General features: G+C 32.0%; 1 pseudogene; it reads right to left on the reverse strand.

Annotated features, from left to right (window-relative positions):
- Positions 1-13,999: 13,999 nt before the first annotated feature.
- On the reverse strand, positions 14,000-14,448 carry LOC116481954 (protein SREK1IP1-like; annotated as a pseudogene).
- Positions 14,449-15,729: the final 1,281 nt, after the last annotated feature.

Here is a 15,729-nt window from a genome sequence, read left to right on the forward strand (position 1 = left end):
ACATTATAGAGAAATATAAGAGATAAGTAAGTGGAAGGAACTTGCTGAAAAATAAAGCTTGAGAACTGCTGATAAATCACAGTAAGTTTCAGATTGTGACATTTCATTGTAAATGGCACTAAAACATTAAGCATTCTGTTGTAACGTTATTGTTTTGTCTTCTAATTAAATGACATCATATATAAAAGCTTTAAACAAAGTAGTTCCAGGAAACGAGTATTTCTCTCTGACCAGAGAAGTTTAAAGATTTCTGAGTTCTAACTTCATCTCTAAGAGGATTTTACTCTCCAGCTTTGCATTTGACTATCTGCAATTTGCAAATGGTACATAACCCATATTTTCACTAATGTATTGAAGGAAAGAGGATAGATACACTTTTGTTCCTAGCTATAACGCTATGATTATTTCTATGCTATCCTAAAACATAAACATCTTAGTAACTTTCAGCTTTCCTATGCTTTTTACATATTAAATCAAATGACACTTCTTTTTGCTTTGTTTGAAAGAATTTTTTAAATTTTATGTTACCTCAAAAATCACATTATGAAACAAGACTAGGGTACAGCTAGTATGTGTGGTAGAGTGAGGGGGAAAGACTGGAACTCCAGCAAATAAGAGTGTGGAAAAGAAATGTCAGATACAGGAGAGTGGAAAAAGAGGTGTGAGATTGAATTTTCTCAGGCAGGTTTTAAGGACTCAATTCATCCAGGAAATCTGAGAATCATATGCCTCCTAGAATTGTCTGCTTAAAGAAGATAACCTGGGACATTTGTCTCTGGGCTCCCATTCTCGTTTGGTTCTTGTGGGGAAGGAGGTAAGCTATGAACTCAGTTCTACCTCCTAACTGCACTTGTCCGTATGTTTAGTCAAGAACCTGGGGCAGAGAGCAGAAAAATGGACATCATACACTCAAATGGTTATGCTGAAAACAGGTTTGCCTAGAGATGGGATGCTGAAAAATTAAAGGATCTGCCACACATAGCCCCACTTTTCATAGTAGTCTGTAAATAAGAACAGACAACACCATCATCTCTTGCTGCCCCCCAACCCTTTATTAAATATGCCTCACACATTATTTAAGACGTATCATGAAATCAGGGTTTCACATGAAAGAAGTCTTACCATCTAACCTTAGAATAATCTCATTTTATTTTTACCTTGTGCATAGGAGGAAGCAAGACAGAGACAGTGACTGAGATTAATAGGAAGTATTGTACTTTCTAGAAAATGATTTTAAATATGAATTAAAACTCTTAAAAATATTTATTTATTTATTTATTTATTATTTTTTCTTTTTGAGGCAGAGTCTCGCTGTGTCACCCAGGCTGGAGTGTAGTGGTGCAATCTCGGCTCACTGCAACCTCCGCTTCCCAGGTTCAAGCAATTCTCCTGCCTCAACCTCCCCAGTAGCCGGGACTACAGGCACGTGCCATCATGCCCAGCTAATTTTTGTATTTTTGGTAGAGACGGGATTTCACCATGTTGGCCAGGATGGTCTCGATCTCTTGACCTCATGATCTGCCCGTCTTGGCATCCCAAAGTGCTAGGATTACAGGCGCGAGTGAACTGAAACTTTAAATTATAAAGTCAGCTTTAGGAGGGGAATTTCTGACATTTCTAAAAGAGAAAGGAAAGCACATTGTTTTTTGTTGTTGTTTTAAGAGGTTCAAGACAAATACTTCTTCTGCCCATTAATTAATTATCTCTTTGACCTATTCACATACTTCAAGACTATTCATAAGAAAGGATGTTTTTAACAATTCATATCACCATAAGTCTAATCAAATATTTTGCAAATAATTATGAGAGATTCATGTTTAACTTCTATTTTTTTCAGTACTGTTATATCAAATATTTATACATAATGCCAAGGAAACCACATGAAAGACATGGGTTATTTATATGCAAGTATTTACTGTTTAATATGCCTGGTAAAAGGCCAGGCGCAGTAGCTCACGCCTGTAATCCCAGCACTTTGGGAGGCTGAGGCAGGCAGATCACGAGGTCAGGAGATCGAGACCACGGTGAAACCCCGTCTCTACTAAAAATACAAAAAATTAGCCAGGTGTGGTGGCGGACGCCTGTAGTCCCAGCTACTCGGGAGGCTGAGGCAGGAGAATGGCGTGAACCCGGGAGGCAGAGCTTGCAGTGAGCTGAGATCGCGCCACTGCACTCCAGCCTGGGTGACGGAGCGAGAATCCGTCTCAAAAAAAAAAAAATAATATGCCTGGTAAATTAAATATAAAGACTGAAGTTGATTTAGACTGAAAGGAGTCTTGGGAATTTTTCAAAACATTTTCAAAATTACTAAGTACTACTGTAGCATAATGTTAGGAAAACATAAATGCTTTCAGTGGATAAAGTGGAGGTACATTTTAATGTCATTATGAATAAAGCTTATGTGAACATTCTAACACATATTCTAGATATTTATTTAGTTCTGTTGAGAATTTATCTATGTGTGAAATGCTTAGGTCATGAAATGAGCACAGGATCAATTTTAGTAGATAGTGACTCCTCTAGTTTGAATGTTTGTTTTCTCCAGAACTCATATTGACATTTAATTGCCATTGTAACAGTATATTAGAGGGTGGGACATTTAAGAGGCGATTAGGCCATGAGAGATCTACCCTCATAAATGGATTAATGTCATGATAAAAAGCACTTTCAGGAGTGAGCTGACAAAAGTTTTTGTATAAGTGTAACTTTTCAACTCATTTGAGTGACTATTAAAGAGTGTAACTGCTGGTTCATTTCATAAGAGCGTTTCATTTTGTAGAAAACTGCCAACATGTCTTCCAAAGTAGCTACACCATTTTAAATCCCAGCAGCAATGAGTGAGTCTTCTTGTTGATCCACATCCTCAACAGCTTTGGGTGTTCTCAATGTTTTCAATTTGGTGTGAGATATTTTTGATGGTATTTTAAATTATACATAATTTCATTTTCTAGTAGTTGCTATTACTGTAATAAAAATCGTTTGATTTTTGTATTTGGCCTTTTGCCTAGCAACCCTACTAAATTCACTACTTAATTCTGTTAATTTACCTGTCGAATTAAACTTCATATACAATTGTCATAGTCAGAATGTTTCTACCCCTCACCCCCAAATTCATACATTGAAATCTAATCCTCAATGCAATGGTATTAAGAGGTGAGGCTTTTGGGAGATAATCAGGTCATGAAGGCTCCGCCCTCATGCATGAAATTAGTGCCCTTATAAAAGAGCCCACGGGAGCTTGATTATTATTCTGTCATGTGAGGACACAGCTACAAGTTGCCATTAAGGAAGAACAGAGCAAGTCCTCACCAGGGAAATTGCCTGGCATTTTGATCTTGGACTTCCCAGTTTCCAGAACTGTAAGCAATAAATTTCTGTTGTTTACAAAGTACCCAGTCTAATGTATTAATGTATTTTGCTATAGCAGACTGATTGGATAAAGACAACAATGATGACACTTGTGCCTAAGTTTTATTTTTTCATTTGTTTTTTAAAATCATTTTCCTGCCTGATTTTTAGAACTACCAGGACTATGTTAGATAGAAACAGTGATACAGTATATGTTTATCATGTTCAATCTCAGAAAACAAGCTTTCAATATAGCACTAGTCAATATAAAGTTTTTTTGCTTTTTGTTTTTCTGAGACTGAGTTTCACTCTTGTTGCCCAGGCTGGAGTGCAATGGCGCAATCTTGGCTCACTGCAACCTCAGCCTCCTGGGTTCAAGTGATTCTCCTACCTCAGCCTCCCGAGTAGCTGGGATTATAGGCATGCACCACCACTTCCGGCTTTTTTTTTGTATTTTTAGTAGAGACGGGGTTTCTTCATGTTGGTCCAGCTGGTCTTGAACTATCGACCTCAGGTAATCCACCAGCCTCGGCCTCCCAAAGTGCTGGGATTAAAGGCATGAGCCACCATGCCCAGCTCAATATGAAGTTTTTGATATGCTATTTGTAGAAATTCTTCATTAAATTGAAGAATTAGGATTTTTTTTTTTAGTGTGTTAAGAGAATTGCCATATACAGATGTTGAATTTTATCAAATATTTTTACATTATTTCACACCTAATAAATATCATTAGATGATTTTGTGTTCTATATTGCTAATATGTATAGTAGTTCTGTTAAAAATTGCTAAATTCAACCTAGCCATAACATAAACCTTTCCATTGTATATTATCTTCTTACATATACTGAATTCCAATTGTTAATTTTGCTTAAAATATTTGATTTTATATTCATGACAGAATGAATTCATATTCATTTATATTCATGAAGATAATATTCATAAACGAGAGAAGTTTACTTTCTACTGTCTTTGTAAGGTGTTAGTGTTAGTAATATGCTAGCCTCATACAATTTCTTGAAAATGTTCCCTTTTCTCTATTCTCTAAAACAGTTTCTATAAAATTGACATTAGTTCTTCCTTAAGATATTATAGCAATTCACAATTAACTTTTTAAGACAATATTATAAATTATTGAATCAATAAATTTTCTGAATATAAGACTATTTACGTTTCTATATCTTCCTGAATTCATTTGGAAAATCCTATTTTTCAAAAAGTTGATCTATTTCATATAACTTAAAAGTTATTGACACAAAATTGTTTTCCTCTGATAACCGTTTCATGTTCTAATTGATAAAAGAATTTCTTTTCTTCATTTTTACTAAGTATAACTCATAGCTTTTATTTTTTAAGTATAACAACATTCCTAGAGATATGAGCATTTTATTTATCTTTTAAAAAACAACTTTTAGCCTTGTTTGGTTTCTCTTTTATATGATTTATTGCTAAATCATTGGTTTTTATGCTCATACCTTTACTATTTCCTTTTTTGCTACTTTTGGTTGTGTAGGTGTGAGGGGTGTATTACTCCTTAAGGTATTGATTGTCAGTCTCTATTTCTAGTAAGTGCATTTTTGTTAGAAACTTTTCCATAAGAATTGCTGTTTTGCATCTACAAGTTTCTATCATATATTCATTATAACTCATGACCAAAATAAATTCAAATTTAGATTTAGATTTGTTCTTTAAATCATAGGTTATAATATTCATATATAAGTGTATTCCTAAATGTCTAAATGCATGTGGTTTTAGTTTTATTATTATTTATTATTTCTAGTTTAATTCTACTGTACAGAGAAAACACACACTCAATAATGTTATTATTTAAAATTTTGTTAAGATTTGACTTGTGGGTATTGGTTTTAAATTTTGGTCAGATATTTTCTATTTTGTTGAATGTTTCACGTGAAATTAAAAATAAAATATTCTACTGTTGCTCTTATGTTTTATATATGAAAATAAGATTTGGTTTTTCAAATATATTTTCAGCTCTCTTATTCTCCTACTGATTTTATGGTTTAATTTTTCTATCATTTACCAAAAAAGGGGTTTTTTAAATCTGCAGTATAATTATGGATTTGTCACTTCTATTATAGTCATCATTTTTTGTGTATAGAGTATATAAAAATGTAATATTTTTTCTTCTTGAATGTTAGCACTTATCATTATAAAATATTATTCTTATGTCTAGTAATAAACCTTTTCTAGTATTTTATTTTATGTTATATTCATTAGCTGTGTTATTCTTTTAGTTTGTGGTAACATGGTAAATCTTTTTATCATCATCATACTTTGAATGCTGGGTATACTTATAGTTAAAATGCATATCTTGTAAGCATTATATAATTGTTATTGCCATTGTTTTTCTCAGTGAGAGGATTGGTGTAACAATGTAATATTCCCTGCTCATCACATTCAGAACCAGAAGTGTGTCAGAGTCTATTTATATAGTCACCTTACATGCCCCACTTTCAGTTTCTATCTCAATATGTGGCACATATAATTCTTCAACAAATAGTAGTTTAATGAAACATTGTAGAAACAACTTTAATAATTGCGATCCTTGAAAACTACATGTAAATGACAAACATGCAAAATTCTACATTTATGATTATTTCTAAGAACTATCTGAAATGCACAGTGAATTCATTTAAATAAATAAGTTTGAAACCCTTAACTCTTGGCTGTTATAGAGAATCTGATCATAGGGTAGATAAAATTAATAATTATAATACGTAGAGATAAATACACTTACAGATATAGCAAAGAATCTTCTGCGACTCCTGAAGAGGAACATTGTTAATCATACTGTACCAGAGAGTTTGAGAAAGCTTCCTTGAGGTCAAACCTTGCTTAAGACCTGAAGGCAAATTAAAAATTCAAGTAAAGAATAAGGAAAAGGTCATTGCAAACAAGAGGAATGTCATGTGTGAAGGCCTAGAGGTGTGAAAGTAAATCTAACACATGACAAAAGTGCATCAAAGGTAACTAAATGCTTGGGGCATAATTGATCCCATTAAATATTAGTCAAATAAAGACATGATAGAAGTATAAAGCTTTGACATTTATTAATTCCATAGTAATCAACCTTCATATGAATAGCCTCAAAAATGGCTCTGATAAATTATGAAAGCTACCAGGATATTGAGAAAGATAAGAGTCATGGAGGAATACAATATGAGAATGAGAAAGACTATTATGTTTCTTCAAAATATTTACTCCTACTCTTCGGGGCTGTATATTGCAATTAGATCAATTATTCTTCTGTTAAACACGTGAAGTATTTTCTTACATAAAGTAGACACTTTTTAAAAAGTCTAACATTTATTTGAGAGTATGTACAGTATGATCTTTATATTTATTAGTAATAAAAATGGTTTTAATTACAAATTTCATTTACTTTTCTGAAATGGAAATATTTGTGTGTTTTTTATACATGCAATGCAGATAAAAAGGTTTTTCCCTGCAGAGAATGTTTTTCACATAAGAATAATATACAGCCATGTGAAACTTAACAACAGGGAAATATTCTGAGAAATGCATCATTAAATGCTTTTGTAGCTTTGCAATATCATACAGTATACTTTCACAAACCTAGATGGTACAGCCTACAACACACCTAGACTATATGCTATAGCCCATTGCTCCTAGGCTACAAACCTGTACAGCATGTTACTGTACTAAAAACTGTAAGCTAATGTAACACAATGGTATTTGTGTATCTAAAAATATCTAAATATGGATGGGCGCGGTGGCTCACGCCTGTAATCCCACCACTTTGGGAGGCCAAGGCAGGCGGATCACCTGAGGTTGGAAGCTTGAGATCAGCCTGGCCAACATGGTGAAACCCTGTCTCCACTAAAAATACAAAAAATTAGTCGGGCATGGTGACATCTGATTAGGCCATTTCTCCGTTCACAATGCCTGCCAGAGAGTAGACACTTATTAAATTGTACTTAAATAGATGCAAATATACCTCAAGGGAATAGTCAAACTCATCACTTTGTCAAGAATGTTTAGGTTACATAGTCTGCATCAAGAAGAAGTTATTATTCATTTAAGTGTACTGAATGTAAGATTGAAAAATTAAAATTCCTCAGACCTTATCAACAGCATCGCACTACTGAATATAAAGTTTGCTTAACATCTTATTACATTTTAGTTGGCACAATATGGACAATAAATTGTTGCAAATAAATGTGATGTTTTAAAGAAACATAATATCTAAAGAAGGAAATGCCTGTTCAGTTTTCAAAAGCAGCATGTAGGAACTTAAAGACCAAGAATGAGAAACGGAACCTACTAACTGTCAACTTAAGCTTGTGATTCAAAACTAGCTTTAAAGAGTTAGAATTGCCTTATAAGTACAGCACAGGGTGTCTAAGGAATAATAAAAAAAGAAATGAGTTTAATTGCCAGTATGTTACAAATGGGTATCATTTTACTTCTTTAAAGTGTTGCCTTATTTTAACACCCTTTTCTAATTAAAAGGCACATTTTAAGAGCTTAATTGTTGATAGTGCTTCACCCTTTTACTTTAAATTATTGATATGCACAGGCCTGAAAATACATTGCTCAGGGCACACGATGCCCCAGATGAATTCAATGGCTAATTTTCTAGGATAAGGACCACTGTACAGATCCATAAAAATCAAAAAAGTGGAATGCTGCAGACTTTTAACTGTCACCAGTTGTTCAAACTCAGACTATGCTTCATAGGCAAAGAAGTACTAAGTCACACAAATCAGACGCTTTCTTAAACGGCCCTGTGGTACTTTGCCCTATTTCGTACTTTGTTGCTACTATACTTACTTTCTTGTCTGATATTTTGAATTCTTAAGTTAAAATTAAACAAAATGTATATATGTCATAAAAGGAAGAGATAATAGTCATGGAGATTGTATTGTGCAATTAGTAGCTATAAAATTAAAGAATTGGAATGATGATTAGTGAATTTTGTTGATCTAAGTCTTTAACATCCAGTGGTGTATTATTTTGTACTACAAACTACCTTGATATTGCTAAATCTATGATCAGAGGTATACCTAAGAGAAAATTATTGTTCCTTTGAAGATGGGACTCTATTAGATTATTGCTTTTGTCTTTCAAAGACAGAGGCATTTCATTTTTTAAATAGCTCAGATTTTAACTTTTTAAACTCCAGATAAAGCAGGATTTAGATATTTTCATATATTTCTGTGTTAAGAAATAATCATAATGTAAATATATTATTATTAAAATAATGTTAATATGTTAAATGATACTTTCATTTTTTAAAGCATTTGGAATACCATTTTCTTCTTCCTATGTTTGGATTTTAAAGAAATAAATCAAAAAATTAACCATCATACCATTCCTTCAGTTTCATAGCTACTAATTGCCTAATAAAACTTCTATAGCTAATATCTCCTTGTTTTAGGACATAAAAACATTTTGTGTAATTTCAATTTCTTTATGGTTCAAAATATCAGACAAAAAATTAAAAAAATTGAGAAAACTTAATTTTTGCATAAGCTAATCAGCTAAATTTGAAAAATAATATTTGTATTTTGGACTTTTTTTTTTTTTACTAAAAGCCCATCGATGTTCTAAAATTCTTGAAGTCAGTATTCAAAAAAGTGTATCCGCAGACAGAGAAGCAGTCTAATCATGTAGACCTCAAACACCGATAGGAAAACCAATTTTCTCCACTCTCCTTGCATTGCTGGCTTTATTTAGCGCAATAATAAAATAAAGGATTTGGGCTTCCAGAGTAAGGCTTAATAAATAACAATAAAAATGTTTTTAAATGGACAGTGAGTACATTACAGACTGGTTGAACAGTATATCTCTGTTGAACAGTATATCTCTGTCCTGCAAATAATTTTAAAAAACGTTCTTATAAAACCTTCAAGTAGTTGACGAGAAAGTGAAATATTTTCAGAGCATTTCTAATGAGAGTAGAAACTGCGAACAAAGAAAATCATTTGAAGTCTCACTTTGAGGAACTCACTTTAGAGTTTTGCTTTTATTTTTCTTTTGCTTGTGAAAGAAAGATATTGAAAACAATCTATGCTCATTCTATTCAGTGCGTGAGTAGCACAAATCATCAACTTAATTTTAGATCAGGAATTGGTTAAGATTTTATATCTATGGAAGGGTTCCATAGGTAGTGGTTTAAGAAGAAACAATACCTAAAAATCTCAATTAATTATGTGTAACCCTTATTCATTTTGATAGCTAATATGAATTAAAATTTATTTATGGCACAAGCATTGTGCTAGGTATTTTCTTGAATTTCTCCTTTGGGCTTCAAGAAAACCATTAAGTAAGAATTAAGTTATTCTTATGATACTGACAACGAAACTGAGCTGTGGAGAGCCTAAGTAGCTATGTCACAGCAAGCAGTTGAGAACGTCTGAGCTGGGATCGGAACCTGTGTCTGCTTCCAGAATCAAGGTCTTATTTTTATACCATACACCTTCTATCAGCTTAGAAAAGTGTTTCAGATATTTTAAAGCAGTGATTTCCTACTTTAAAGAAGAAAATAATTATTATGCTAGAAGTCTGTGAGTTAGTGTTGTAATAATATTCAATGCAGAAATAAAATGTTCAGATATTGTTTATGAGTTGGCAAAATTGAAGTGTAACAATTTTGCCACCTTTGAAAAAGAAGATAAAACTGTTATTTGCCTAGCATCCATAGTGGTCCGTAACTATACTATGGTTTTTACATACGTCATTTTTATAATTGAAATTATACTTTATATCCCATTTTGTAGCAACTAAAATTGGGGTCACATAGGTAAAGCAATTTATTTTTATAATTTTTTATTTCCACATACTTTAAAGCTTATAGCAAATTTGTAAGACTAGTAATAAAAATTTCCATATACCCTCCAACCATATTTCTCTATTTTAGAATATTATGATGTTTGTTCTCTCTCTCATATATATGTGTGTATGTGTTTATGTTTATGTACGCATGTGTAGTCTGATATATATGTTTTTACATATATATAAAATTTTCACGCCCTACTTCTCAGCAAACTTTTACCATCTATTTTGGCATCAGTTGCTGAATCTTACTTGAAATAATTATTAATATGATGACTGCTAAATGACAGTTTGAAAAATCTCCATCATTCTATCATTCCCGTACATTTATTAGAAATAATTCCACCCTAAATGAATATTTTTCCTTTTACTTTCTTTACACAATTATGTATTTACTTACATATGTATAAATACATGGTTTCTCATTTGATTTATTGGTTTTTAATTTGTTGACACTTTATTATCAATTTTAATAGTCAAAGTGCCACAGATTTATCCAATAAAAACCCCTTCAAACTGAATTCAGTGTGTATTTTTTTAATGCCCTATTTATTTTTAATGCAACTTGCTTTCTAACAAAAGAAGATGTTCTAATTTCATCTTGTACTTTACTTGTCCAGTCCTAAAATCAGCTACCTCTCCACAAAGACTTTGAGTATGTGTTCACAATGATACCTAAATGCCCAGCTAGATACCACAGGGTCTACTCTCCTTCCGTTTACATATTTGTAATTCATTTCTTCATCAATGAGAAATCTGGCTCCATTTATCCTCAATATAATAATTTGTTTGCTTAAAGCTAAAATCAGGGTAGTTTTAGAATTTCTAGCAATATCATAGCCAAAAAAACCCAAACCTAGTAACTATGGTTTGGTATTTGTCTAGGGTTATATTTCTTTGTAAACTGATGATATATCAATACAATACTCTGTTTTTAAGTTGCATTGGTTAGTTATTTCCCCTTTTTTACCTTGGTCATATTAGTCATTTGACATACAGAGTTTCCTTAGTTGCTGTTTGTATTTCCTTAAATTTTTTTTTCTAGCTCATTGATTTTATTTTGCAATACAGGTTCAAAAAGTAAAAGCTACAAAAAAGGTCAATGTAGAGAAGACTCAAACCATCACCACCACCATTTCCAATCTGTTCCCACTCACTCTCTGTAAATAATCAATTAGAATTTTGTCTAGCTTATCTCTACTGGGTTGATCTTTGTAAAACTAAACAGATACATGAATTCTTAATTATCATACTCTTTTTCTTATAGAAAAAATACAATATTTTGAAGGCTTGTTTTTAAGTGTAATTAATATAGCCTATACATTAGTCAATATCAGTTAATAGAAATTTTCCACATTTCTTTTGCAGCTGCTATTACCGCCATCTGAGTATTTATCAGAGTGTATTTAAGCAATGCCCTGTATATAGGCAACTAATTTGTTTTCAATATTCTGTAATTATACCTGGTGCTATAAGAAGTATTTTTATATTTACAGAAGCTTATATTCAGTGAAATTTCTAAGTAACAATATAAACATATTTATAGTTTTGTTCAATATAGCCAAATTTTCTTTTATAAAGTATGAATCTGTGAGACTGTTTTATAATAGCCTCACCAATGGAATAAGTTACCAAGATTTTAATTTTCGATAATCTGACAGACAAGAAGTGGTATTGCAGCATAGTTTTGAGATGCATGCATCTATTATAAGTGAACATAAATATATCATGTTTTAAAGGTCATTATATAATTTTGGGACATCCCTATTCATGTTTTGTTTATTTTCCTGTATGGTTTTGGTCTTGATTCCTTCAATTTTAAGAGTGTTTCATATTCTTAAAATATACATTAATCCTTTATCTCTGATACTACAAGTTTCTTCTAAGGTTTTGTCACTTTTTTTTGTCACTTGTCAGTTGTTTATGGTACTTTGGAAAACAAAGTTTTTTTTAAATCTTTTAAAGTCAGATATATCTACATTTTCTTGAATGCAGAATTTGAGTCATATATAGAAATATTTTCCAAACCATAAGTTAGAGAGGAATTTACCTTTGTTTTCTTCTAGTATTTGAATAGTTCATTTCCTTTTGAATTGATCTATTGAATGATCAGTTGATCTATCTTATGATTAGATTTCCTTTTCTTTCAATAAATGAGTGAGGTTCATTAACATATGTAGATAAGCTGATATATTCGTCTTAAATTTTACATTAGTTTATATTATACTTACTATGCTTATTATACATGATTTAATTTTTCTTTCTCTATGTGTTGTGCTTTCTTCTGTAATTTTAAAGTTACATCAACATTTAAGAAAGTTTGTATTTTCATTCCAATTGTAACCTCTGTTCTTATGGCTTTTAAAATTGTCCTTAAGTTCCTATTTTCTCAATTAGTCTTTTAATACCTGATTATCAATATTTAATTGCACTATTTGCCATTTATTTTCTATATATCAGAAAATGAGATTAATCTGCTTTTTTGTTTTTCTTATCTTCTTTTTTATTATATTGATTCTTCTTTGTCAAAACATAATATTTGTATATTTTCTTCTATCCATGTATCCACTTTTTAAAAAAATTTGGGACTATTTTTAACTACATAAATGCCAACTATTAATCCTTTTGCCAATGTTTCTTAAATTATATCTTCTTTAGATGAAGGTCATCTTTGTTATAGAGTCCACAAGAGAGAATTGTGGAATCTCAGAAAATCAGTGAATTCTCTGAGTTCTGCATTTTAAAATTTCTTCTTGTTGTTGTTGTCTGTGGTCTTTTACATGCTTCTATAATCTTGATACTAGAAAGATAACTTGGCTGGGTATACAATTTTTGTCTCCCATTATATTTACCAGCCTGCTGGTCTCCCGAAATCCAAAATAAATTAGGTGTATTTACGTTTATCTTTGCATATATTGCTGCTTTAGTCAATGGGAGTTGTGTTTTTAATCCTGCAATATTCAGCTTTAATTTGTTTTTATTTCTTTACTTCTAACTCCAATGATTTGTGCATATTAAAAACAAAAGTCTCTTTCTTCTTTCTTTCTGTCTTCCACCCACCTGCGTGACTTATATATCTTTTACCATCACTTAGTCTCCAGTACTCTGTTTCATTATTCTTCCACAGATCACAGCAGTAAGAAAGAAAGATCCATACAATGATCCATAATGAATGAATAATAATGCCATATAGCATCGTATATGTCTCTAGGCTCCAAATATCTTTATGCAGATAATATCCATGTTTTAATCATTGTAGTATCCTATATGACTTTGTACAATATCTACTCTTAGTTGGTACTTAGTACTCTGTGTTGTATTCATTTAAATTTGAACAATGTTTCTATTTTTTTACTAGCTTTAAAAGATATTATATGTAAGTATATAAAGCTATTAAATTTATCTGTGTCAAGAGCAAAACATTACCGCTTACCTAGCTTCATCACTTAAAAGTGGGCATCTGATTCAGCAATACCCATTAATTGCTAGGTAGATGACTCGTGTTAACTATAGTAAAGCCATTTTACAACCAACTTATGAAGTCATAACACTAGCCAAAAACACAGAGACACAGATACCAAAAATGATGTGTTTGGTATACACAAATAGCTATACTTGGGGCCTCACTATCAAGTAACAAGACTGATTTAATACTTAACAGTCATAGCATATTAAAAATATATTACCAGAGGGATAACAGTCCCGCATACAAAAAACGTCCATATGGAAAAGGCTGTGATTTATTGCAAAACATAATATATAGCAAATTCCGAGGAAAGGCAAACATGTTTTAAAAACAAATTTTTAAATTTAATGGCTTAAGCGAAAGTCTCAGTTACTTTCTGGAGAATTCAGAACTTTTAGGGGTAGAAGAATGCGTTTTGTTTTTCTCTTTGTTCTTTCCTTTTTGTGATGTTTCCCTTTATTGATTTACCCTTTTTTTCTTTTTTCTTTTCTTTCTTCTGATATTTTTGTTTCTTTTGTTTTGAAGTGTCCTCTTCAGTGGAACTGGAGAAGCCCTTTTTATTTTTTTTCAATTTGATTTTTTTCTTTTTTCTTTTCCTCTTCTTCATTTATTCTTTTTTCCTGTAATGCCTGCAATTTATTCAGTTCTTCATTCTCTTCATCGCTATCTTCACTACTTGTACTGCTGACATCCAAAACTATGTCCCTTTTAGGGTCTACTCAGAGAAAACTGTGGCATTCAAAAGTCAGGTGACAAGGGTAGCCACATTTTTTACAGTCTTTTCTGACACTGTCTTTGTTGCAACCTGGGACTGCCATGACGGTGGTAAGAGGGCTCACTCGACCAATTTTTCTACTTTTAGCATGTAGTCTGGGGAATAGTGAATAATTATTGTTAATTTCAAGGTGAAAATGAAATTCTAAACTTGAATTTTATTTTATAAAAAAGAGCAACTACAGTAATTAAATCATGCAAATGTTAATTTTATGAACGTGTACTTCACAGTATGTAACTATTCTCAGCTGTCTCTCTAAGAAAAATTGCCCAGATCGTAATACCTTATAAAAGGTTCAGGACTAAGAACTTACCATCTCTGGGATGTTTAGCAAAAAGTGTGAAACAGGTTAACAAGTACAACATGAGGAAACCTGCAAAATGAAGCAGATTTCCAGTGAATAAAAAGGAACACCAAATCTGTTTCAACAACCTAATTCCTGTTAGTTTCTGATTTCAATTATTGTCCAAACTGATATTAGAAAATAATTATTTATTGTCCATACAATAATTTGAGTCATTCTCTGTTCTGTGAAGCCAGAAGAAAAGGAGATCAAGAAAGAAGATCCAGAATCAAGGCTGCAAACATTAGAGGACTTGATGAGCTGGTTGAGACATCGCAAGTGAGCAGCAGACTCTAAGATTGCCAAGTAGCAAATCAGTTTGCGTTGCTGATGTACTTAATAAAGTTTTTGCTGGTAATTAGTTAGGATCTAGATGGTGAAGGTGAATACACAGAGGGCATTTTTGCTGGAGATCTAAAGTATTTGTATAGAGGGAAAATCAAGAATGAGAGTTTTAAATATCACTGAGTAATTTACAGCAGGACTCAGATCAGTTCAGTTCTGTATGCTCTATCCATAATAGATTAGGAAATACTATTTGAATTAAACCAGTTTATAGATATATAAACTTTTAAAACATGACTTAAGATGTAGCGTGCACACAATAAATGTTAACTCTCATTGTTGTTGTTAATAATGATGTCACCACTACAATAGAAAATGTTTCCTGGTGTAGCCAAAATTCTGAGACTCCTGAAAATGTAGTCCAAGTAGTGTTCCCATATGTTGCTTAACGGCAGCACCTTATGAATTTTCTACTGCTTTCGGCTTCTCTGGTTACAAATAAGAGGAGTCTGGATATCAAAGAATAAGTATTTGGAGGAGTCAAATAAGTTAGACATTCCTGACAGTTTCTACCCATCTCCTCTAAAGTGCTTTTCATTTTCACTCTGTCTTGATGTTACATGACCCCAGACATATGTGCACTGGTGTTATTATGACCCCCAAAAGCATAAACTACAGCAAAACATAAAAACAAGA

This window comes from Hylobates moloch, unplaced genomic scaffold (genome assembly GCF_009828535.3).
Source record: "Hylobates moloch isolate HMO894 unplaced genomic scaffold, HMol_V3 SCAFFOLD_14, whole genome shotgun sequence".
NCBI lineage: Eukaryota > Metazoa > Chordata > Mammalia > Primates > Hylobatidae > Hylobates > Hylobates moloch.